The sequence below is a fragment of the Triturus cristatus genome, chromosome 1_2 (genome assembly GCF_964204655.1).
Source record: "Triturus cristatus chromosome 1_2, aTriCri1.1, whole genome shotgun sequence".
Classification (NCBI taxonomy): Eukaryota; Metazoa; Chordata; class Amphibia; order Caudata; family Salamandridae; genus Triturus; species Triturus cristatus.
This window is the reverse complement of record NC_140580.1, coordinates 863,657,751-863,683,237: the sequence shown is the minus strand read 5'-3', so window position 1 is coordinate 863,683,237 and position 25,487 is coordinate 863,657,751. Positions and strand designations below refer to the sequence as shown.

Genomic DNA, 25,487 nt, shown 5'->3' with positions numbered 1-25,487 from the left:
AAACTAAAAAGACCTACATACTTATGACATTAGATTTATGCTAGAAAAATGTGAGTTTTTGTGAATTAAAACTTCTATATACAGTGTTACACTGTAAGTTAATGTAACTTACATAAAGCGTGGCACTGAAAATGCTAAAACAGATTTTAAAACATCTCAAACACAAAGGTTGGTCCTGGCCTTGCTATTAATTTCTACTACGCTTACACATGTAAGTATCTGCACTCCCAAGAAAATGCCCTTTACTACCAAGAAGTAGAACAGGAGCAGATATCAGGCACCTATATTGCCAAAGACCTCTTGTTTAACCACACTCCCTATGGAATTCAGCAGTGATAAACATTGAACAATAAGCGACACAAGCTTGACTCAGCGATAGTTAACAGAGTCGGTAAATCTCGTGCCAGCCACCGTGGTTATACGAGAGACTCAAATTAATTGAATCTGCCCAAAGAGTGGTTAGACGCATAAACTAAATAAGGCTAAAAACTAACTCTGCTGTTGTATGCAAACGCTAAAAAAAATACAATGTCGAAAGTAACCTTACAAAAATACCCTTGAACCCACGACAGCTAGGACACAAACTGGTATTAGATGCCCCACTATGCCTAGCCATAAACTTTGATTTATCCGCCTGAGTACTATGAGCAACAGCTTAAAACTCAAAGGGCTTGGATGGTGCTCTACACCCCCCTAGAGGAGCCTGTTCTATAATCGATAATCCAAGATAAACCTCACCACCTGTTGCTAATACAGCCTATATACCACCGTCCAGCCCATCCTTCAAGAGATTTAACAGTAGGCATAACTATAAACATAAACATAAAAACGTCAGGCCAAGGTGTAGCAAATAAGATGGGAAGAAATGGGCTACATTTTTTAACCTAGAAAAACACGGAAAAGTTTATGATAAACAAAGACAAAAAAAAAGAAGAGGCAAGTCGTAACATGGTAAGTTTACCGGAAGGTGAACTTGGAACATCAATTTATATACACCAAGAAAACACCAGTTAAACTCGGGTTAAATTGAGTTAGAATTCTAGCTAAAATAACCCAAACCTACCAAAAACACAAATAAACCATTTAATTAAATAGTATAGGCGATAGAAATGTTTTATGCGCAACAGAAAAAGTACTGCAAACGAAAGATGAAATAAAACTGAAATAAATAATAAGAAAACGAGAGAAAGAAAAGACTAAACCTTATACCTTTTGCATAATGGTCTAGTACGTCTAATCTAACAAAAAGAAATAAAGTTAGCCTTCCCAAAACTAGACGAGCTACTTAAAAACAGCACTATTAGGGCCAACCCGTCTCTGTGGCAAAAGAGTGGGACGATTTTTAAGTAGAGGTGAAAAGGCTAATGAGCCTAGTGATAGCTGGTTGCTTGAGAAATGAATATAAGTTCAGCTTAAAACGCCCTAAAATGTATAAAAAAAGAAAAATAGCACTTTAAAGTTAGTTAATAGCGGTACAGCTCTATCAACAAAGGACACAACCTATGTTCTGAAAATAGATTATACTAATAAAAGAACTTAACCGTGTAGGCCTAAAAGCAGCCACTACAAGAAAGCGTCAAAGCTCAGTTTAACAAAAATATCAAGCCTATCTACTTAGCAGATGAGTTTATACTAGAATGAGTAACAAGAAAACATTCTCTACATGCAGACGTAAATCAGAACGAAAGAATCACTGAGGATTAACGGCCACAAATATTTAACAAAACAAGAAGAGCATATTAGAAACGACCGTTAACTCGACACAAGAGCATTAAAGAAGATTAAAAGACTAAAAAGGAACTCGGCATACCAGCTACAGGATGTGAAAGTCCTGTGAATCTGGAGCAGACGGGGGGGAGGGAGGGAAAGTGAAAGCGCAAGCGCGCCATGCGTACGTTGTGCTGAACGTGACCGGCCATAAGCGTGCACATCTCGTGGGCGCGTGCGTGCATGCTTGTCCGGGGGAGCGCATGCACATCTCCTGTACCCTTTTGCTAGCAAAACCGACGACAATAGAACTTGCCAAGGCGAGCAGCGCATTTGCTGTGTCGCTAGGCGAGACCTAAAAAACAGTTGTAAGAGTGGGCCAGGTCTGCAGAGCTATGATATAATTAAATTGTGTTGCAAGATCAGAATTTGACATTAAGCCCAGATTTATCATCATGCCGCTTCTTGCACTGGCACACTCAGTGCAGTCCAGTGCCAATGCATGCACCCTTGTGCAAGGGTGCCTGTGTTACAGGTAGGACGGTTTTTGTGCAGGAAATGTCACCATCCACACGCCAGGTATGCCCAGACGTGGGTCCTGGGCTCACTGTGCCACTGGAATCAAGCTATCCGTTCTGAAGAGGGGTGAAATCCCGAAACCGGTCCTAGGATGCTTGTTTCCGGTCCAGTGAGGACCTGGCTTGGCAGTTCGGGATGGACTGTTCCCATGAGGCACAGGGTCAAGACTGATTTGCATATGGCCAGGTCTAAACTGGGGTGGCATGGTGAGCAAAAGGATGATGGATTTAACCCAGATCTCTTGACTGGGGGTGAATGTTTTGATTTGTTCTGCCACCTGTCCATCATTTGTGTATCTTTCACTCAAAATCCTTGACTGTTGCTTCTCCATTTGGAAATGCATCACCGGCAAAGTGTGGCAACTCCACACAAATTCAGCAACTGTTTAACGAGGCAGTAACATCAAAATACTTTACAGTATTAACTGCTATATATTACCTTGCTTATCTCTTGCATAAACGTAGGGAGAGATTTACTGAGATTTTACACTGCGCTTGCGTCACAAAAGTGACGCAAATCTGCACTAAATCTTTTTTCTGATTTACATACCAGTGCTAACATTTTTTAGCGCTACAAATAATGTGAAAGTAACTCAAAGCAGCGCATAGCACTGCTTTGCATTGCTAAGCACTAAGGGGGCGTACCATGGTTGGAGCATGGGCATTCCCTCGCAACCACCCAAGGTTTCTGACGCTAAACCCTATTTATCAAATAAAGTAAACAGGGTACCCTTCTAGTACAAAACCTACGCCAGACTCACAGAGACACCTTGGACTATGGTGCAAAGGTGTCTCCATGGGACATGGCTGCTGATTTCAGTGCCGGCGCCAGAGAAAGGGGAGGAGAAAGCCATATTTCTGTCAATATGGCGCTCTTTCCTCTCTCTTTTTCTCGCAGTGCAGTGCAGAATTTGTGCCTGCTGCACTGCGCTGTGTGAGTAAGCGGTAAATCTGGCCCTTAGTGCCTACTTTTATATGTACGCCCATGACACTGTGGGACTGATTCAAAAGGCAAATTTACGCTTTTGTGAAACTTTACAATTGTTTACTATTCACAAAGGTATTTTATGAGTAGTATCTTTACGACCCGGAGTCTCCACACATAAAAAGATAAGACTGTCCTATCTTCTCGTGTGCAGGAACTCTGCACTCGTAAACATACTACTGGTAAAATACTTCTGTGAATAGCAAACAATCACAAACTTACACAAAAGTGTAAATTTACCTTTGTCAATCGGGCCCTCAGATTCTCTGAATCTCACTCAGGCTCGCCCCTCCTTGGTCCAGCTCATCCTTGCCTTGTGGCAAGAAGGTGGTTGAAGCCCTCCAACTTTTAAAACTTAAACCAGTCAAAGGTCGAGGTATTACTATCTGTATCTGTTGCTGCTTCATCCTACTGAAGTGCTATTAAATTGCCCCGGTCTATGAACCCCAATCCATGTCCTACAAGAACTGTTGGCCATCTAGGCATTATTCTGGATGACATGCTTACTCATAAACTGCTGATGCTACTCTAACTAATTCATGCTTCTTCCATCTAAATAGTCTTTGCTGTATTTTGCCTTTTCAGGACCCATAACTTCTTGCTCAAGTGGTCTCGCTAACTCTTGAGCCTGTATCCCGTCTAGGCTAGCCCTTGGCATCAAAGTCTTCTCTGGATCTTCCACAAAATCTTTCCCTCGCGCATTGCCAATTCAAACCGCAGCTGCTAGGTCACTTACACACAGCAAAACATGGGAGCATATATCTCCTCCAATAAGTTGTCTGCATTTGCTCTGATTCTGGAACTAAATTCAATTTAAAATGTTATTGATCATTCATAAAGCAGTCTACAGTTTATTTCCCCTCCAGTTTGGCCCTAGATTTCATGGACACATCCCATCATGCTACATGAGATCATAACTGTTACTTCTTCACATACAAACCTCTCTTCCGAAGTTCGATCTCGTGACAAAGCCTTTTGTGGTCGCCAGTAGGCTTTGGAACTCCATTCCATTGTTCCTCTGGTTCCAGTCCTCTTGCTTCGCTCTCAGAAAGCAGTGTAATACTGAGATTTTTGACCAATAAGCCACTTTTTACTCAGAATACTCTATATTCATAATGTCTTGGCACCAAGAAGCTTTTGCTTCAGTGAGTTCTACAAGTACATCACACCATTGCCTGTGGTCAGCTTCCAAAAATAGACTTTCTCCATGCCCACATGATGCAGACTGTTGGCAGAAGACAAACGAATACATACAACTCACATATGTAAAATAACAGGACTGTTTAAAACCCTACTTATCCCTACAACCTAAATGCTAACTATGGGTCCGATAAGGGTGCTGGGCAGACCGCCGCCGACAGGCCATTGGTGGTGGTCCATCCGAAATCCAGAGTATCGGCCCGACCGCCGGATTACAATGCTGGTGGTCAGAGTGATTTGGGCTGGGGGAAAGACCGCCAACTCGGGTGACGCTCAGAGCCTAATCTCTACAATGGGGCAGTGCCTACGTAGGCACCACCGTAGGGATTAGGATGTCCATTTCCTTCTGCCTTTACGAGGCGGTCCCACCGCCATGTAAAGGCAGATGGAAAAGGACTTTGGGGTCCCCTAGCAGGGCTCTCATCCCCCGTGTACTTCTGCTATGGGACCATGGGGCACATTTGGTGCCCCCTCAAGCATCCATGCCATGGTGCATGGATGTTTGGAAACATCCCCTTTTCTATTGTGGTCTGTGCTGCTGCATCTTTCCGGGCCGCAGCACAAGCTGCATTAGAAAAAGACATGTTAACGACCGCCTGCACGGAAGTCGTATTGTAATTAGGATGTCGGGACCACCGACTCCTTGTCGGACGGTCCCGTGCCCGAATTGATCGCAGTTGAATGCTTGTCCTACCGTCATCGTAATGAGGCCCTATATTACTCTTCTCCTCCTCACTCCCAGGGACGTAGCTTCTATTGATGCAGCAGGTGCAGCAGCACCGGGACCCAGATAAATACAACAGGTATGTACTACCTGAACAGCAGGCAAAGGACGCATTTTCCTTTCTTGTACCAGGGCCCATGATATCCTCACCACTCCACTGCTCACTCCTTATCTTGTTCCTACATCTATTTTTTTTTAGGGTCGAGCATTCGCTAACATATGAATCTTGCTTGCGAGAGACTATTGTTTACAAAAAAGTGCTTGGAGCCCTCCCATTGCTTTAATTGCTGTTGGCTGTTACAGCCCTCTTCTTTGCAGTCACCTTATTTGGCCAGTCGGGGCCAAACGTCGTTTACCATCTTCTCTGTGCAGCAGGGACCAAGCACAGATTAACTAAACTTAATCAGTGCCCATCCACTGCTGCTGATGCGATAGTGCTGCTTCTTCCCCCTCCACAAACTCGAACCAATCCGAAGGTAATGGAGCGGTTTACATTAGCACTAATTACATTATAAACGCTTCCAGGCCCACTCAAGAACAGACAGCAAGCACATGAGCCCTCATATGAAGCCAACGCTGAAAACACTGAGCTGCCCTTCTCAGCAGCAGACCCTCCTATTCATGCCAATGCAAACAGATACCTCGGTACAACAATCGGCTAATAGCACCCGGTTTTCAATAATGGGTGAAGCGCTCTCTCATGCCTCCCATATAAACTGCATTGGGCATGGGAGGGTGTGAGAAACATGATCAATTTGACTCACAAAATGCCTGCAAAAAATCATGCCAATGGGCATAAATGATTGAGGTACTATATCTTGTTTCTTCCCTGACCCACCCCATCTTATTTGCCACCTTCATACAGGCGTGGCCGGCACAGGTAAGAGCGATGTGACGGTGCAGGGGTGGGGTGGAGAAGTCGGCAGACGATGGGATAGATAAAATTAAATAAATAAATAGATAGAACCACTTACCTTGCGCACGCCGCATCGCCGACTCGACTTCTTGCCCCCACTCCACCGTTCTTACCTGTGCCAGCCACGCCTGTCTTCATAATGAAACACCAATAAACAAACATGTTTAAAAAAATGGCATATCAGTAATGGTAAACGATTTCTTTTCATCTGCATGTGTAAAGTTTAATGAATTATTGCTCAATTAAATCAATTTTTTGTTTGTGCTCCTTGACGACTTTCCATTTTTTCTTTCTCTGGTGTGTTGCTCATGTGCAGACACAATTGAGGAAATGTGTGCCTGCAAAGCAAACGCCCATATCATTTCTCATGGTTCTGTGTGCTATAAAGATGTTTCAAATAAATAATTCAAAAATTGGTGCCGAGGGTATAGCTCCTGGCAGAGGAGATGGTATTCACTTTTCACTTCCAGTCTGTGGTCCTCGCTTGTTTTTTTCATCTTGGTTAACTGTGCTTTCCGGGAAACAACCTTTACAACGCAGTCATTACATCGCAACATCCTTTACAACACATGTCACCACAATGCAGGCATTACATCGCATGTCATTACAACGCATACCATTACAATGCATAGTACCCCTTCACTATCCAACACTTACCCTACTGTTGCACCCCCTGGAGTTAGAATAGTAATTTTTACCCCTACACTATTCAACACTTACCCTACTGTTGCACCCCCTGGAGTTAGAATAGTAATTTTTACCCCTACACTATCCAACACTTACCCTACTGTTGCACCCCTTGGAGTTAGAATAGTAATTTTTACCCCTACACTATCCAACACTTACCTGAAATGCAATGTAATGGTATGCATTGTAAATGTATAATGCGATGTAATGGAATGCGCTGTAAATGTAGTTTTAAAAGATTTGTTGTGGCATGCGATGTAGATGTATGCATTGTAAAGGATGTTGCGATGTAAAAACTGCGTTGTAAAGGCATGCGTTGTAAATGTATGCATTGTAATGTCATACATTCGTGCTTTCCAGCCTGTTTAACCTCTCCCTGAAGGGGGCAGTCCAGTCCCGAGGCTGCTCATTTGCGGTGTAGTCTCTCTGCTGGTAAATTTTCTCTTTTATATTCTGAAACATGGCAAAGATTAGTAAATTGAGTGAATGGGTCAGTGTGTTTTTTAACACTGTAATACACATTGCACACTGCACACTGCATCGTGCCAGCCAGCATGGGCCCATTGCGACAGTGTTTTAATTTTCACAGCATTTGCATTTTGTGCCCAGTTGGCGGGTATTCGTTAAATATAAATGGGCAAAATGTTGAAGTTCACTCGGAATTTTAAAAGCTGCGATGGAAATAGACAAAATACATCCAAACATTGGGTACCAGTATATAATTAAACCGCCAGGTGCAGGTTGTGCCTTGTGAAGAACTAATAGCTGATTCAGTCCTGTCTGTTTTTTTCCTTCATATTGTACGACTCATGTTCCTGCATTGCTATCATTAAACACAGCACTACAAGTACCAGAATGCCAAGCTCACCTCACTGGACTCTCACACGGGACCCTTGAGATGTTTTGAATGCGTGAGAGCAAGCCCAGTTTACTTCATTTACTGAATGCAGCTACAAATTTTCTCGCTAAATCAGCTAAACAAAACTAATGCAGTTTGTGTGTGTGTAGTATGACTAATGGTGAAGTTAGGGAAAAAAATGCTATGACATTATAGCTTTTTTTAAGTTGATGCAAACTTTACTTTTAAACTTGCTGCACTGCCATGCTGCTGTACGACATGGCTAAACGACATTGCCATTCCAATAGCTCTGACATAGGCGAGACTTATTGCCTTTGCCAATGCTTGATTTTTGTAGTTAGCATAGCGTGAACTTGACTCGAGGGCATTAGAGCGCTTTTCATGTGCACCAGATTATATTGCATGGTCAGATTTTTTTTTTGGGGCACGAGCACATACAGGGCCTTATTTACAAGAGGCCTGTGCCACTGGAGCATCACTTTTTGGATGCTCCGGTGGCGCAAGCCTCTCAATCATATTTATGAGGCCATGCAAAGCCACCCTGCGTGGCTTTGCACGGCCTCATAGATACGGAGTAAGGGCGCTGCCTTGCCTTACTCTGTGTCAAGGAGGTATTCCCTGGGTTTTGCAGTGGGTGTTCCCACGCAACACCCATGGATTTTGACGCTGCCCCAGATTTACAAAATGACGTAAACCTGGAGCAGCGCCAAAGCCTTACTGCATCCCCTGAGCAGTCGTAACAAGGAGAATGTTTACATTTCTCCTTGTTTTTTCCTCTTTCTGTGGTGCAGCACACATAGAAAGAGGAAACCGCCTTTCTAGATTGTTTTGTGCAAGAATGTGCCCCTCCCTGCACAAAAATAATCCTGCCTGCAACGGAGGCAACTTGCACCATGGTGCAGGGGTGCCTAGTTGGTGCTATGCAGCAAATTGTGCGATGACACAGGGGGGAACAGGACAGAAATGCATTGTATTTCATAACTACGGTGCATTCCTGCTCTTTCACATTGGCTTAGGGCAGCGTCGCAAATAGACCTGCGGCGCTGCCCTATGCAAATGACTTGTAAATGAGGCCCTACGTCACTTGCCCTGAAATACAGTAGGTAAAGCGGACGCGGGTATTTGAACCCGACTCTCTAGTTCTAAAGAGTACAGCTGTGCCCACGGGCGTCCGCAGGGGGGGGGGCAAGGAGGGGCGCTTGCCCCCCCCCTGGACGCTCCTCCTTGCCCCCCCTGTGGCCACTTATGCTTTTACGGACGCCTTTTGTCCGGGATTACGGGCCCTGCAGGGAGCAGAGGTGTTCCCTGCCAGAGGCCTCAACTCCCTGATGGGGCTCCTTGCACTCCTCCTCGCTGCCCCTCCCGCCCATTGTCATTCTGTCTGCGGCTGATTGCCACAAACAGAATGACAATGGCCGGTTTGAGCTGCGCGCCACAAGCACGAGTGGTTAGGTCTGGACACAAAGACCTCCTTTTAACACTCTCAGGGCCGGCTTTAGTGCGGTGCAACCAGTGCCACCGCACTGGGTGCTGACTCTTCGAGGGGGCGCCTATTTGGAAGTATTTTATGGTTTTAAAAGCACCTGCTGCATTGCCGGCCTCCGAAATTGTCATACAAAAATAAAAATGTCAAGATAACTTGGTGATTAATGTTCTTCCTGGAGAGAAAAGGAGTTTTGTCAAGTGGTATTTTTAACTCATTTTATGTATCACAGAGGGTTAATGTGTGTGCTGCAAAGAATGTGTACCATGCAGATCACAAAATGCATATAGTTTAAATAGGTCAGTGCTTTTGTCAGAGAGATCCTTTCGGTAAAAAAAAATCATCATTATGAAATGTAACCTCCAACCATCGGGTTCTGATTTACTTTCTGAGTCTGTGCTTCTCCTGACCAAGCACTCTTAAACTATACTGCCTACCAGTATGGATGACATGCAACTCCTACACCTTGTAGTCCTCTGTATTATGTAACATTTCCTATACACTGGTTTACACACCTATGATTGATTGCATCTGAGTAGTGTTTGCGATGTAAAGTGCTCTGACACCCTAAACTGGTACAGGTGGCACTATTAAATACATCTGAGAGAGAGTGGTTATGGAGACTTGAGGGGGTACTGTACTGTTGAAGGGTAGTAGTGTGGGGAGCGCCCGTGGGGGGCGCCAACAAACTTTGTCGCACAGGGCGCCACCAGCGCTAAAGCCGGCCCTGAACAAGGGGTCTTCTGGATGAAGTTCGGGGGGGGGGGGGGGTATGATGCATTATTCTCCCAAGTCAAAAACTGAGGTTGCAGCATAGACCGGATTTCAGATCCCACTAAAACGTACACAGACTTGTGTCAATAACATATCTATCTGCCAGTATGCACCCTATCATGTCTGGCAGGACGTCCCGACCCTGTGTTTCACTACCTCATATCCCCCTGCACCCCACTCCCCACGCTCACTGCCTCATATCCCCCTGTATCCCACTCCCCGTGCTCAGGGCCGGCTCTAGGGCGGTGCGACCGGTGCCACCGCACCGGCTGCTGACTTCGTGTAGGGGGCCCTAATATGATGATTTTAAAAGCACCTGCTTCTTTCCTGGACTCCTAGAAACTTTCAGCCACCTATAAAAATGTCTAAATGACTGCAGTGATTAATGCACTTCCTTAGAGAGAGGGAGAGATCAAAGTTTTGTGTAGTGGAAGTTTCTACTCATCCAAAGGTAGCGCAGAGGGTTACTATGCTTGCTGCAAAGAACGTGCAGCTCACTAAGTGCGTATAATGTAATGTAAATAGGTCAGTGGGTCACACTTTTGTCAGAGAGACCATATTGTTGATAACTCTTTATGAGTTAAAATCCTAATGTGGAACAGTGAGCAAGTAACTGTTAGCAAAGATGCATGCAAACTGGGCTAGAGCGTTATGATTTCCCCCCAGTTTTTCATTATCCTACTGTGGCAAAATGGGTTAATTTGGGTAGAAATCAATTCTTATTAATAAAGAGAACCCCCCATCCATGGTGCTAGGTTTTAAATTCTAGGTTTCTGATTCTCCTGACCAAGCACTCTTAAACTATCCTGCCTACCTGTATGGATGACATGTGACTCCTACACCTTCTTGTCCTCTCTCTTATGTAACATTTCCTATGCACTGATTTACACACCTATGATTGATTGTCTCTATGTAATCTGTGCGATGTAAAGTGTTGTGACACCTTACACTGATAGGAGCGGTGCTATAAAATGAATTAAATGCACCTGAGACTGAATGGTTACGGAGGCTTGAGGGGCGCTGTGAAAGGATGGTTATGAAGAACCTGTAGTGGAGGTGGTCATTGGGAGTGCCAAAAAGCATTATCGCACTGGGCCCCACGAGCGCTAAAGTCGGCCCTGCCCACGCTCACTGCCTTATATCCCTCTGTACCCCACACCTCGCGCTAACTGCCACGACATATCCCTCTGTACCCCACACCTTGCGCTAACTGCCACAACATATCCCTCTGTACCCCGCACTTCGCGCTCACTGCCACATATGCTTCTGTATCCCACTCCTCACACTCACTGCCTGATCGTTCACTTTACCCTGCCATTCATCTTCTACGTGTTCTCTCCCCTTCCACTCGTTCTACCTCTGTTCACCCCCTTACTTCTTTTTGTGCCTTACTTCTTTCTCAATATCTCTACTGCTTTTCCTCTTCAGTAACATCTGTGACACATCTCTGCACTTCCTTTATATCAACGCACCCCTCTACCTCGCCTGTCTACCTCAGTCGTTATTATTCCCTCTTCCTCAGCTGTCTCTACCTGTCTCTGACACACCTCTCCCTCTCTCTACCTGGCCCTCTCTGGTTCTACGACTGCATTATTCTCCCCTCTCCAGCTTTGATTTACCTGTCTCTGCTCCTGAATCTTTTACTTCTACACCTCACTTCTTTGTCTACCCTTCAACCCTCGCTACCCTTCTGTTTGCCTCACTACGGTCTTTACCCGACCCACCTTCAGTGCCTCTTCCCATTTCGCCTCACTCCCTCACAGCGCTCTCCTAGCATGCATCTGTTTTTCCCCTCACCACCATGCCTGCCTCTACCCCTCCTTACCTTTCTAACCAGCCTAACTTTCTACTTTCCTGTTATTCCTGGTAGTGAACCTTTCATTTCACCCCTCCGGTTGTATTATCTACGCATTCAAATTGAGTAGGTCATTGCTGTGCTCCCAACCTGACATCGAGACCCAGTCCCCTAGCCTCTCAACATGCCCAGATATAACAACAAGCATTGGCATAGCCAATTGGTCTCGCCTTTGGGACCTGCTGCAGAACTAAATACTTATACTGCCGGCATCATACTTACCCAGCGCCAAGACGCCTTGGCAGAAGTGCGCTATATAAGTTCTTCAGTCAGTGAGTCAGTCATAAGGTCCCAAAGGCGAGACCTATTGGCTATGCCAATGCTTGTTTTTCTCAGGTTGGCCTGAACATTACCCGATCCGGATTGTCTGCCATTTTAGCCCCGCCCCCATTAACATTAGCCACGCCCCTTCATTTGCCAGGTTCGCCCTCCCCTGGAAAAATTTCTGCGGACGCCCATGGCTGTGCCTCTTAGGCCACATCGCCTAGCAGTCCTTTTTGTTCCTGTTTCAAAAAACTGCGCCTTACAAAAAAATTGTCATAATAAATGTATACTCATTAATTGTGGCCTTCAAGTACAGCAAATGATTATTTGCCCACGAATTTCTTTTCACGCTCTGAACTTCACTGAGCTTTCCTTAGGTCGTCCTCTGCGTAATGTTTTTATTTTACCAATATAGAGCTGCAATTTTAAGCAATACCAGTAGATGGCAATCATGCATTACATATGAAATTGGATAGGCATATTATTATTATATTTTTTTCACCAAATAGCCTACATTTATTGATGATTCGAAAAAGAGGGCAGTATTGACCAGTACCTAACAAGCAGTGGCAAAGCCAATAGGTCTTACCTATGCAAGAGCTATTGTCTTTGCCGATAAGTTTTATCAATGTTTTACACCAGAGTGGCTGCTGTTTTGCATGGCTAAATGTTAGTGGGGCAAAGGAGAGTGGCGTGGAGTGGAGCGTCATAAAGTAGAGTAGAGTAGAGTGGAGTGTTATGGAGTGGCGTAGAGTGGAGTGCAGTAGAGTGGCATGCAGAGGAGTGAAGTGGAGTGTCATGGAGTAGCGTACAGTGTTGTGGAGTAAGTAGATTGTAGTAGGGTGGAAGGGCTTAGAGTTGAGTGGCGTAGAGTGGAATACAGTGTCAGAGTTGAGTAGTGGGTCATAAAGTGGAGTGGCATTAAGTGTCGTGGAGTGGTGTACAGTAGAGTGGAGTGGCGTAGAGGGTGTTGAGTGGAGTAGAGTATTGTAGAGTAGTGTGGACTAGAGCAGAGTGGATTGTCATAGAGTGCAGTGGCATAGAGTGGAGTAGAGTTGTGTAGCATTGAGTGGAGTTGCATAGAGTGTCATAGAGCGAAGTGCCATAGAGTGTCAGAGTGGAGTGGAGTAGAGTGGAGTAATGTGTCATAGAATAGAGTGGAGGAAAGTGGCACGGAGTGGCATAGATGAAGTTGCGTAGGGCGTCTTAGAGTGGAGTAGTGTTGTAGAATGGCATAGAGTGGAGTAGAGTGGAGTGGAATAGAGTGGAGTAGAGTAGAGCAGAGGTTAATGGAGCAGAGCATCATAGAGTGGAGTGGAGTGTCGAAGAGTGGAGTATAGTGGCCTAGAGTGAAGTGGCGTAAAGTACAGTGGTGCAGAGTAGATTTGCATAGAGTGCAGTGGTATATAGTGGTGTATAGTGCATTGGTTCTGAGTAAAGTGGTGTAGACTGCATTGGTGTAGAGTGCAGTGCCATAGAGTAGAGCGGTGCAGGGTAGATTGCAGTGGCGTAGAGTAAGGTGGCATAGAGTGGAGTGGTGCAGGGTAGAGTGGAACAGTGCAGGATAGAGTGCAGAGGTATAGATTAGAGTAGTGCAGAGTGGCTTAGAGTGGTGTGGCGTGCAGTGGCATAGAGTTGAGTGATAAAGAGTTCAGGGGCATATAGTGGTGCTGAGTAGAGTACCGTAGAGTTCAGTGACAAACAGTGCAATGGCGTAGAGTGACATAGTATGTAGTGGCAAAAAGTACAGTGGCATAGAGTAGAATTTTGTAGAGTATTGTGGCGTAGCATGCAGTATTGAAAAGTAGTTGGCGTAGGTGTAGTGGCGTAGGGTGCATTGGTTTTTAGTAAAGTAGTGTAGAGTGCAGTGGTTTAGGGTACAGTGGCATAGTGTAGACTGCAGAGGTGTAGAGTGGCACAGCATAGAGTGCAGTGGCATAGAGTGGATTCTAGTGGTGAAGAGTGCAGCGGTATAGAGTGCAGTGGCGTAGAGTAGATTGTTTCGGAGTGGAGTGGTGCAGGGTAGAATGCAGTGGCATAGAGTGCAGTGGCATAGAGTAGAGTGGCGTAGAGTAGCGCAGCATTGATTGCAGTGGCACAGAGTGGGGTGGCGTAGAGTGGCATACAGTGTAGTGGCATAGAGTACAGTGGTGTAGAGTAAATTGTTTCAGAGTAGAGTGAAGTGGTGTAGAATGGAGTGGTGCAGGGTAGAGTGCAGTGGTATAGAGTAGTGGCATAGAGTGCATTGGTGTAGAGAGCAGTGTTGTGGAGTGGTGTAGAGTGGAGTGGCGTGAAGTAGAGTGGCATGGAGTGTATTGTTTCAGTGTAGAGTGAAGTGGCATAGCGTGGAGTGGTGCAGGGAACAGTGGAGTGGAAAAGAGTGGATTGGTGCAGAGTGGAGTGGCCTAGACTGCAGTGGAGTAGAGTGGAGTGACCTAGACTGCAGTGGAATAGAGTGCAGTTGCGAAGAGTGCAGTGGTGCATAGTAGAGTGGGGTAGAGTGCACTGGCATAGATTAGAGAGGTGGAGAGTAGAGTAGAGAGGCGTAGAGTGAAGTTGAATAGAGTACAGTGTCACAGAGTGCAGTGGTGCACAGTAGATTAGAGTGGCGTAGAGTGTAGTGGCATAGAGTGCATTGGCTTAGAGTGCAGTACAGTCGCATAGAGTGGTGCAGAGTAGAGTGCAGTGGCATAGAGTAAAGCAGTGCACAATAAAGTGACAGAGTAAAGTGGCACAGAGTTCAGTGGCAGAGAGTGCAGTGCTGCAGAGTAGAATGTCGTACAGTGAAGTGGTGTAGAGTGCAGTGGCGTAGAGTGGTGCAGAGTAAAATGAAAGAGTGCAATGGTGTGGCACAGAGTAGAGTATAATGGTGTACAGTGCAGTGGTGCAGGGCAGGGGTGGGTGGAATGTTTAATTCCGCCAGCAGAATTGGAGGAATTTAGTAATTACGCATTACTCTTGTAAAATTAAATTACTAATAACTTCCGCTGCCCTGCTTCGCCCGTGGAATTAATTTGCAGCACTGCTCCTGCTAGCGTGAGCTGACTAGACTACAATTCCCGAGAGCCACCGCTGCTGTCACCTTGCAGGCGGAGGCTTCACATTTGGTCCTTTCGCTTTCCCGGGTAAAACTCATAACTGAACCCCAGGCCCTCCTCGGCGGTACCAAAAGAAAGGTTTCACAGAGTCAAGAAGCAGCATCTGTCTCCGAACGCAGCTCCCTTACCTCTCTTCCCCAAACAGCGGCCGGGCATGGAGGGCTCATCCTGCCTTGTGCCGTAAGCTAGCTGCTTGAGCCCCACTCCTGGTCCCACGCCTCAGCCTGAGCCAGGGAAGAGCATTAGAGAGAAGCTGAAGTGTAAGCCCTTAGTAGACAAGATGTGGCCTAGCACCCTGGAGTACATGGGGCAGAGAAAGGTGTTGAGGATGGACACGTTACTGTGGAGCCTGTTGGAGTCAAATGAAGTGTCCTCCATCACCCTGTGGGGGCCTCCAGAATGTGGCATGGTGAGAGTTTGTACTTCTTGCCCGCTGACTTCTTTACAGTCATTTTGCCAAAGTTTACAAATGTTTTGATATTTAGGTTTGGGCGAATACTTCTCAAATTTGCATATTTCAATCCAAATATTTTAACGCTGATATTTTTTAAATAACACTAATGTTTGTAAGTTTTAATTTTTAAATGCATTTTTTTTAAACTGAATTCAAACTGTAGCTTGCCTTTAATTTGTTTTTTCAAGATCTAACTGTTTAATACTATATAATTTGCCTATTTGGAAAATACAGGTGCATGATAGTTTGTATTGCTTTTATACAGTGTATTTATCTGATTTGGAACATCTGCAATTGAACAGAGAAATACATATTCGCTGCACCGCTATTTTTTTATTAGCCTGTCTGTTATTTTAGGTCCCATTAGCGTTTACATTGCGACTTGTGTGTCGAACTCTGATTCAAGATTATTAACACAGAGTCCCCTGGTGCTTCATGATTACGTCGAAGCAAAGTACGTGGTAGCTGCTCAGTATAGACGACCTAATGAGAACTATTTAATACATACTACATCCAGAACATTCTTACGAGTGCAGCGGAGCAGAGTAGATTAGAGTGACGTAGAGGGAAGTGGCATAGAGTGCACTAGCGTACAGTGGAGTAGTACAAAGTAGAGTGCATTGGCATAGAGTTCAGTGTTGCTGAGTAGTGTGAGGTAGAGTGCACTGGCATAGAGTGGAGTGGTGTAGCGTAGAGAGGTGTAGAGTGGAGTGGTGCAAATAAGAGTGCAGTCACGCATTGTAGAGTGGAGTGGTGCAGATAAGAGTGCAGTAACGCATTGTAGAGTGGAGTGGCATAGTGTGGAGTGGTGCAGAGTAGAGTGCAATGGCATGGAGTGGTGTAGAGTAGAGTGGAGTGGGGTGGGGTAACATGGAGTATGCATGGGATGATGACATACTGTCATTACAGACAACACATCTTCAATAGAAATGACCATTATACTTGCACTCACATAAGTTTTACTGATAAAAGTATGCAGTGCACAAATGATAATGTGTGGAAATGTCATCAACCAATGCATTGATTTGATCATAAGCACAGTTCATTTACACACATTTAAATGTTGTTGTGTGCTAGAAAAAAAATAACATCATACATCCTTTCTTCAAGCAGACTCATTAGCCAGCATGATTTCACAAAAATCATCTCACTTTGAAGTCAGAGAAAGAAAAATAAACACCAAGCTCCCTGGAAGACACAGCCTGAAATATGACTTCCTTCTTTGAATGTGCAGCAAATATAACAAGATAACAACAAGATTTAATGACCTTTTTACAGAAAGCATGTTTGTGGAAGAATACAGTAAACAAGGTGCGGGCAATGGACGGGACGAACTCGAGCTCGACAGCCTAAAGCAAAAAGAGCCAGCAACAGAAAGCCAGAAAATGTGAGTTACAAACCACAAAGCGAATGGTAAGCAACAGGCGGCATGCATTGCTAGATCAACTTTCTGAATGTCCCCAAGATTTCTTTAGCAAACAAGCCAGCTGCGGTCTCTGGTAGGTTGCAACCTAAAAAGAAAAGAGGGGGGAGGTCATGAATTATAGCAAACACCAAGCACTAACAGTAGTAAAGGTGAGTTGTAGTAACTATGAAAGGGAAGCTGGCAAAGAGAAAGCACTTAGTACTCAGGAAACAGAAAGGGTAAGATGGAAAGGACTTGAATACAGGGGCGTAACAAACACCCCCGCAGCCCCCGCGGTGCGGGGGGGGCCCAGTCTTCAGTAAGTGAAGGTGGGCCCCCTCAGCTCATCTGTAGAGAGCGGTGTGTGTCTTGCTCTAAAGCAGCTGCAGTGTGCAGCCTGCACTGAGCTCCTAGCGCTGGCCCAGGACTGAAGAGAAACAAAGTAACAACTTACATTGTTTCTCTTCAGTCAGAGCCTGCCAGGACCCTGCAAAAGGGTGGGGGCCCTTACAGAGATCATTCGCCACAGGGCACTGCTCCTCTGAGAAGGGACGAGACAGCACAGTGCTGACTGGGGCAGGAGAAGGTTTGCAGATCCAGGAACAGGACGCTGCTGGGACACATTGGAAGGTACAAAATCAGAGGCAGAGCTATTAGTGGTGCAGCCAGTGCAGTGGCACTGGGGTTCAGGAGCGAGGGGGGGGGGGGGCATCTTGCCGGTGTAGACTGCATTTATTTTGCTTGTTGGCTCCTCACATCAGTGTTTTTCCTCGTATCTGCCCTGCACCAACCTCTCTGTTTCCACTCGCTGGAGAGAAAGAAACTGGAAGGGCAGGTAGAAAAAAAAACAGACCGGCCGCACATAGGCATCAGAGATGATCAGTGGTTTAATTTGGAGATTATTTCTGAGAGCCTGTATCGCGATGGTGCTCTGGCTGCTTGTCAGGAGTTGTGATGCTTTATAAGTGAGTGGCGCAGCATCAGCCATCCAATGACAGAGCAGTTCATTATCAAGACACTTTAGAGGAGGTGCTGAGAAGGCAGTGTAAGCACTTTCGGCACATGCAATGCTTTCAGTTCGTCACTCACCACCAGGGCCAGCTTTAGCTCTGGTGGTGCCCAGTAGTACAGTCTTTTTTGGGTGCCCTCCTCCAATGACCTCCTCCTCAGATTCGCTCACTACCATCTGGCAAAAGTGCCCCTCATCTCTCCATAGCCTCTCTCTCAACTACATTTCATTTGTTTTAAAGCACTGTTAAAGGCTGGCTTTACTAATCCACTCACCTAGCCTAACAAAATACAGATCTGTTCTTTGCAGCAGGCATATTAACCCTCTGTGCTACTTTATGACGAGTCAAAACTGCCACTACACAAAATTCTGATCTATTTCTCTACCAGGAACATTAATTACAAGAGTTATCTTGACATTTGTATTGCTGCCTTTAAAGCTGGATGGACAAGGAACTCTGCAGCAGGCGTTTTTAAATCGTAAGATGCTGCTAAGTGACTGGGCTGGGACACGACTCTAACGCTTTATTTGAGGTCTCTTTGTTCTGACGCAGCAGAAGGTGAACTTACTGGTTTTTTTGTACTATGGTCAAGAGAAAACCAGCAGAGTCCCTGGCTGTGAAAAGGATCAAGAGCTCAAAACATATTCCCTCTGATAGAGCCGGCTCAGTGCAGAGGGTTACAACGCTTGAGGCCATTGACAATCTGACTGAGGAAATGTAATATTTATTGAGGGGCAATAAAACAAGACCTCAGCCCCAAGCTAAGTTGCCTGGCAAGATCGCTCCTCTTTTTCTCAATGAAACCAAATGTCCATCGTCAAGACCTTTTAAAATAATTGCAGGCCCAAAAGACCCCGTGCTTAGCGCAGTTCAGAGGGTTCCCGCTAAGCCCTCCACGATCCACGAATCAGGAGAAATCCCGCCTACTCCAATGGAACCTGCTAATGTTTGTAAAAACAGACATTCGGTTCTCTCCGATCTTCCTACTGATAACACCCCAAAAGTGACACCTGAACGAACACTAGTTGAGGCAAATGTGAATCCTCCTGAAAGTTTACTGAGGGGCAGAGTTCCAAACACCATCCCTAACCATACATATACCTCTCTTATTGATGAACACTATGGGCCTCATGTAGGTAAATAAATTTTACCGTTTCTTAAATACCGAGCCGTACCGAATCGGTAAATTAGAATCGGTAAGTTATATGTAGGTAAAAATTCGGTAACAGTTACCGATTCGGTAACATTCGGTAATCACGAATCGGAATTCACCGAATCGGTAAATACCGAGGTGGTATTTACCGAATCGGTAAATACCGAGGTGGTATGTACCGAATCGGTAAATACCGAGGTGGTATTTACCGAATCGGAAAATACCGAGGATACTACCACCTTCCCTTTACTAAGAAGCTAATATTATTATTATGCTAATAGAAGGTCTCTTAGGCTTGAATAGGGGACCCCATACCTCAAAGATCAGCTTAGTGAAATCACATCACAGGAGCATCAGGAGTCTTCTCGCAGGAAGGCTCGTCTTCGGTCTGAATAATAAACATGATGTCTGTGATATTAAAAGCACCAACTTTCAGGTATTTGCAGCTGCGCGTGTGTTATGGCTAAATAGTGGGTCGATCAACCTAGAGTGGAAAACATGCATTGTTTAATATTCCAGACTGTTTGTCACACCATGTACAGACCAAGGTCGCTGCGCAGAGCTTGGGATGGTAACAACAGATTGCTCACGTGTGAAGCAAGTCTCGAGTCAGCAGTTTATTTAAGAAATAACATGTAAACGCAGTGTCGTGTGCAAAGACAAAAAGATGGCTTTCTAACATTTAACGTGGTTATGCGAACTTAACAATGTATGTACGTATTCAGGGAGAACTCACTACACGCCCCCTTGATCGAAGCACTATTTAATAGGCAAGAAAAGAGAGAACGCAGAGTTCAGTTTCGTCAGAGCAGAACAAGGCGTAACCAATGCTGCGCCAAAGTCCGAAACTACAAAAAATAGCAGCATAGAATTCCAAAACAAAATGCAAGTATATGAAAAAACTCAAAACGACCATCAGGAAGAGAAAAAAGAGAAATAAAAGAAATAAATGTTGCGCCAGGGTGCTGTCCAGTAGCACAGGCGCAATGGACGACAGTCCAGTTAATCCATGAATGTATAGGCAGCATATGTGGCCACTGCTTCCAACAAAAAATCGTTTGCAGGGCCACTAAAAGTCTCAGCCATCCAATTAAGTAAAGAAAAGGAACATACGTGTTCTCCAACCATCGGAGCCTCTAGCACAATCAGAGGGCACCCGGAATGTTCCTCCAAATAGCTCATAGCCAAGAAGTCGTAGGCGGCCGCAGAGATGTCCCAATTACCCAGGATACCATGAGCCGCACCACAGGCCATAATCCGGACACCAGAACAGGCCAACTCGTGAGACACTAAGGGCCTCATCAGTCGATCGAAATCCGGCACCGGAGACACCATGTTGTTCAAGCACAAATCCAGAGGCCATTCAAAGGGACAATCCAGGCAGTGAAAAACAGGTTGTACGCAGGTGAAGTAGGAATACCTGAAGGATAATCCATAAGCCAGGCTCAAAGTCGCAAATGGCAAAGTACCATAAAAGTCAAGCATCCTATCACGAAGAAGATGCAGACGGGACAGGTGCTCGTGTGGCACAGAAGGAGCAGCCATTCCGGAGTATAAAAAGGAAAAGCAGCACACCTGCCACTAGCGCCAGAAGCAACGGGACACCTCCAAAGATGCTCGAGAAAAGTGAATGAAAAAATGCCGGAATCACACCAAAAATAGTTTGGAAAGAGGTCACGAGACCCGAGCCCACAAGTCTAAAAAAATGAGCCAGGCCGGTCGTGGACGAGGCATTGAAAATAGTTTGGATCAAAGAGCCGAAATGCAGGGGGAGGTCAGTATTCAGAAGCGCCTGTACCTCAGTGCGCGTATTAGCAACGTGAAGGACAAATGTTTCACGAGAGGAAGTCAAAGGCACCTCTTTTTGGGACAATAGCGCTCTTATTCTGCTCAACTTGTTGAACTCTGCTTTCAAGGTTGGAATCGAAGGCCAGATGGAAACATCCAGCCGCCCATGCGGGGGTGGAAAAAGAACATTATTGCAGCAGACAACTTTCTGCGAGACAGTTACTATGTACGGGATTCCCACTAACATGCCGCAGCAAGCTTCATTATTCAAAATTAAATAACTACCGTTTGCAAGCAGCGTGAAAGAAGGTGTAATCACAGGCACTGGGATACCTCGTAGGACGCACGCCAAAATCGGGGCTTGTACATTGCATGCGCCGTGTAATTGAATGTGCCTACATACCAAGGAATGGTCTGGTGTTGTGGTACATTCCCCGCCTTTCAAATAAACCTCAGTTCCGTCCCTAGTACATCTATACGTAAAGGGGAGGGACCAAACCTCATGTATGAAAGCGGTGCCCAGCGGTTCATACCTACCCAAAGCATAATGTTTCATACAAGACGTAAACTTAAAAAGCGCGAAAGGGAGAGTTATCAATCCGTGTACTGACCACGTAGCTGAATTGATCTCCGCTACAGAGAAAGGCAACGGTTCTAACTTTTCAGTCTGTAACAATGAATATGTAGCATCCTTCATGGACATAAATCGCTGCTTGTCAGTAAGGTTGTAGGGAAGGAATAACAATGTAGTGTTCAGATAGTCCCAAGGGACCCTCCCTGCCTTTAACGTCTGCAACGTCCATGCAAACTGCATAACAGAACGCAACTGGTTTTGACCATGATATAACACAGACATATCATCATGCACAATATCAACAACCGAAGAAACAATATTGTCTAATGTATAAATCCTAGAAGAGAGAGTGCTAATGCTATTATCTATAACGGCTAAAACCTTCTCCATGTTTGCTTGATCAATAGCTCTCAATCTGGAAGCCGCCTCAATCTGCGACAACTTCCAGACTTCGTTGTAAATAGCATACGCCCACCTTTTGGTTCTGCCACCCACAGGACCCTTAACAAAATCATTCAAATCGGTATGCACATTGATGGAGTGGGTGGACTTCCTGTTCCTGTAGATGTGCTCTGTGTCAGCTGGTGGACAGATTGGGATGTGTGTACCATCAATACAGCCGATGACATGGGGGAACTGTGCCATGTGATAACAGTCTGTTTTTGTTTTCTGCAGTGCAGCCTGTGTGTTGGGGAAGCTGATGTAGTGGTGCATTCTCTGCATCATGGCATCCAGGAACTTCCTGAAGAAACGTGACAGGCAACTCTGGGATACACCACCCACCGCAGCTATCACCACCTGATAACTGCCGGATGCCAGCAGATGTAGGCTGCAGAGCACCTGCACATGTGGGGGTATGGCGTGCGCCCTTCTTCTTGGCTGGTCCAGGAGTGGGTGAAGGTCCCTGATTAAGTCCATGATGGTTTCGGGGTGTAGCCTGTACCTCTCATGTATCTCTGCATCAGTCAGCTGGAATAGTGTGATGCGCTGTCTGTAGATGCGTTCCTCCCGTCGCCAAACCCTCAGTCCTGCTGCCTGTAGACGTAGGCGCCTTGCAATGACATACATAGCGGCCATGTTGTCCACGCTGTTGCATTTTGGGATTGCTTATATGCACTGTTGATGGTTACCACCTGCTTTCAATCCGTGTTAATTACCGACTCTTATTTACCGATTTTCTTGGATTTCTTAATTACCGAGTGCTCCTACATGTCATTTTAATTTTTACCACTTCATATTTACCACTTCATAGTTACCGATTCGTTAAGTATGTATTCGGTAAATCTGATTCGGTATTTTAGGATTCGGTAAATATGAGACGGTATTTACCGCCTCATATTTACCGAAAAGTCGTTTTTGGACTCCTACATCTCACTTGTCTGAATACCGGTCGGTAACGGCATATTTACCGAAAATCGGCCGTTACCGACCGGTATTTGGCTACCTACATGAGGCCCTATAGGTGTAAAAGAGCAAACCATAACACCACACATTGTGCAGGGAGTAGAAAACAGATGTAATCTTATTCTGATATCATCCTCAACGTCTGCCCAGCAGTAGTTAACAGACCTCAGGGGCAGGCCCTGTCAGGTTTACGGCCCTGGTGAGGCTCCCCAGGCCACCTATACTTGGGCACTACATATAAACACAAAGGAGGCGTCCGCCTCAGTCTGCAAGGGAAGGGCCTCCTGGTGGCTTGGGGAATAGAGAAGCAGATAGCAGATTTCCTGGGGTGTTTCTTTATTAATGTACTAAATCTAACCGCTGGTGTAAAAGAAGATGAGGACTCACTGTAGAACAAATGTACCCACTTGATAAGACATGCTCACAAATGTTTTTCTCTAATTCAGTTTGACATAGTACAAGCAATTAGATATCACAACCCATCAGTAGCTAATCAGGATTTTATAGAACTCAAAGGGAGGCACATTATGCTGGCGGATGGTATTGTGGGTTTGGACTTACGCAAAAATCCTTTGCCGGGTTTCTTAATCCAGTCTAAATTTAGACCTCCTTGCCCATGACCTAAAGCCACCCATATCCCTTCTGACATCCCTAGCGCTAATGAGGAACTAGGGACATCAATGATCGATTGACTCAGTCTGGGTCCTCTCTCTAGTACTTATGGCAGGAACGCCCACGGGAGGGGGCCATCTCACAAGATCTACCCTGAAGGTAACGGCCGCTCCCTAGGGATACCCACTGACGCATGCCCACCTATTGCACTGCTATCAGAAGTTTGCAATAATCTAAAATAATGCAACATTTTGAACTGAAATGTTCCAGGTCTAAAAGAACAAACCTAGTGACTCTGAATGGGGTAAGTTCATTGAACAATTCAATATTTGTCTATTGCAGGAGACATGGTGTGTTGAGCCAGTATACAGGGTGGATTATTCAAACTTTTGCATCCCAAGGTAGTGTATGGCAATCTGGTGGCCTACTAATATGGATTTGCCTTTCATTGAACATAGATATAAGATAATTTGAGGTGGCCTCCTCTAATATACAGGGAATTTGTTTAACTAGCAAGGTAGGATGCCCACTGTATATTTATAACATCTATAATAGAGGTGTTAGAGGAGCGCCGGAATCACTGACACTCAAGAATTTGATACAACACAGGAGAAATCTAGACTGCCATGACTCTTTGATGGTTGCGGGGGATTTTAACACCACATTTGAGCCTCTGCCAATCCTTGCTAAATCAACCTCGGGAGGACGAGGAGTGGAGATACACCATCTATCATGAGGTGCACAGAGGTTGCTTATCAGAAGCTCTCACTCACTTTATCTTGCGGCTTGCGAACCTTTAATGGTCACACAAAATTGGATCCCCATGCACACTATACTTACCATAGGCCAGGACACACTAGTAGGATGGATTATGCACTTGTATCTTTGCCCTTATGGAGCTTTGTGGTTGACATGATGATGGTCACATGGTCTGATAGTGATCACAATGCCATTCACTGCACGCTGGTTGATATTACACTACATCATGAGACCAGTCTATTGCCCATCATTGGGAATATCGGGCTAGCAAACAATAAGCGCACTCTGAAATGAACCCGTGTTGCTATTCAGCCCAAGACTTTGGAAAGTATAAATAAGGCCCTCACTACTGCTCTGGAAGACATAGACAATTTGACTGACCCTGACTCAAGAAACGAGAATATTTTTGCCATACATAAGGACTTATATTCTACTGTTAGCTAACGCTTCTAGTTTAATCACAGGAGGGCTCATTCCAATACAAAAGCTTGAAACACATGATTTAATAAGGATTGCAGAGTATCCAAAAGGGATTTGCTTTCTGCCCTAAAAAGTGGAAGGTGTGATCTCATAAGAGCTAGAAGTATCCAGTACAAAGTAGTGCTGCAGAAGGCCTGGAGGTAGTGGGACTCCTATTTTTGGGATCTCATATTTGATGCCGTTAAGTCAAACAACGCTACAACATTCTGGAATCTAGTGGCAAATGGGAGACAGCCTGAACAAGGCAGTATGAATAATCATATCCAGCCTCAGACATGGTGGGAGCACTTCTCAGAGCTCAATGCCATAGTACGAGAGGCAGATTTTCCCCTTCCAGACACTCAGACCAAGGAGATCTAATTCTGAATTGGATCTGACCATCGCAGGAAAAGCTGTGGGCCAGATGGAGTACCTGGGGACATCTTTACTGCTTATATTGATAATAGGCGGTGAATCTGAATAAGGTTACAAAGGCAATCTTGGAGGGTGCTGAGATCCCAGTTTCTTGGAAAGCTTCAGAAATAGTACCCATCCTCAGGAAGGGATCAAAGGTTACCACACTCAACTAAAGGTCAATTAGTCTGCTAGATGTCTCCCAAAAATATTTAACAAATAGATTCTGATCACTCTTGACATGTGGGTAGACGAGGCTGACCTCCAGGCAGGGTTCAGGAAGCAAGTCAGCACCATAGACATCTGACCATCTATTGGAAGACGA

General features: G+C 45.2%; 1 long non-coding RNA gene across 1 annotated transcript in view; it reads right to left on the bottom strand.

The window, feature by feature from the left end:
* Positions 1-12,412: 12,412 nt before the first annotated feature.
* LOC146868177 (uncharacterized) overlaps positions 12,413-25,487 on the bottom strand; it is a 108,626-nt gene continuing 95,551 nt past the window's right edge. Inside the window, exon 3 of the long non-coding RNA XR_014962480.1 lies at positions 12,413-17,095. This is a non-coding gene — a long non-coding RNA (uncharacterized LOC146868177). The remainder of the gene's footprint in view (positions 17,096-25,487) is intronic.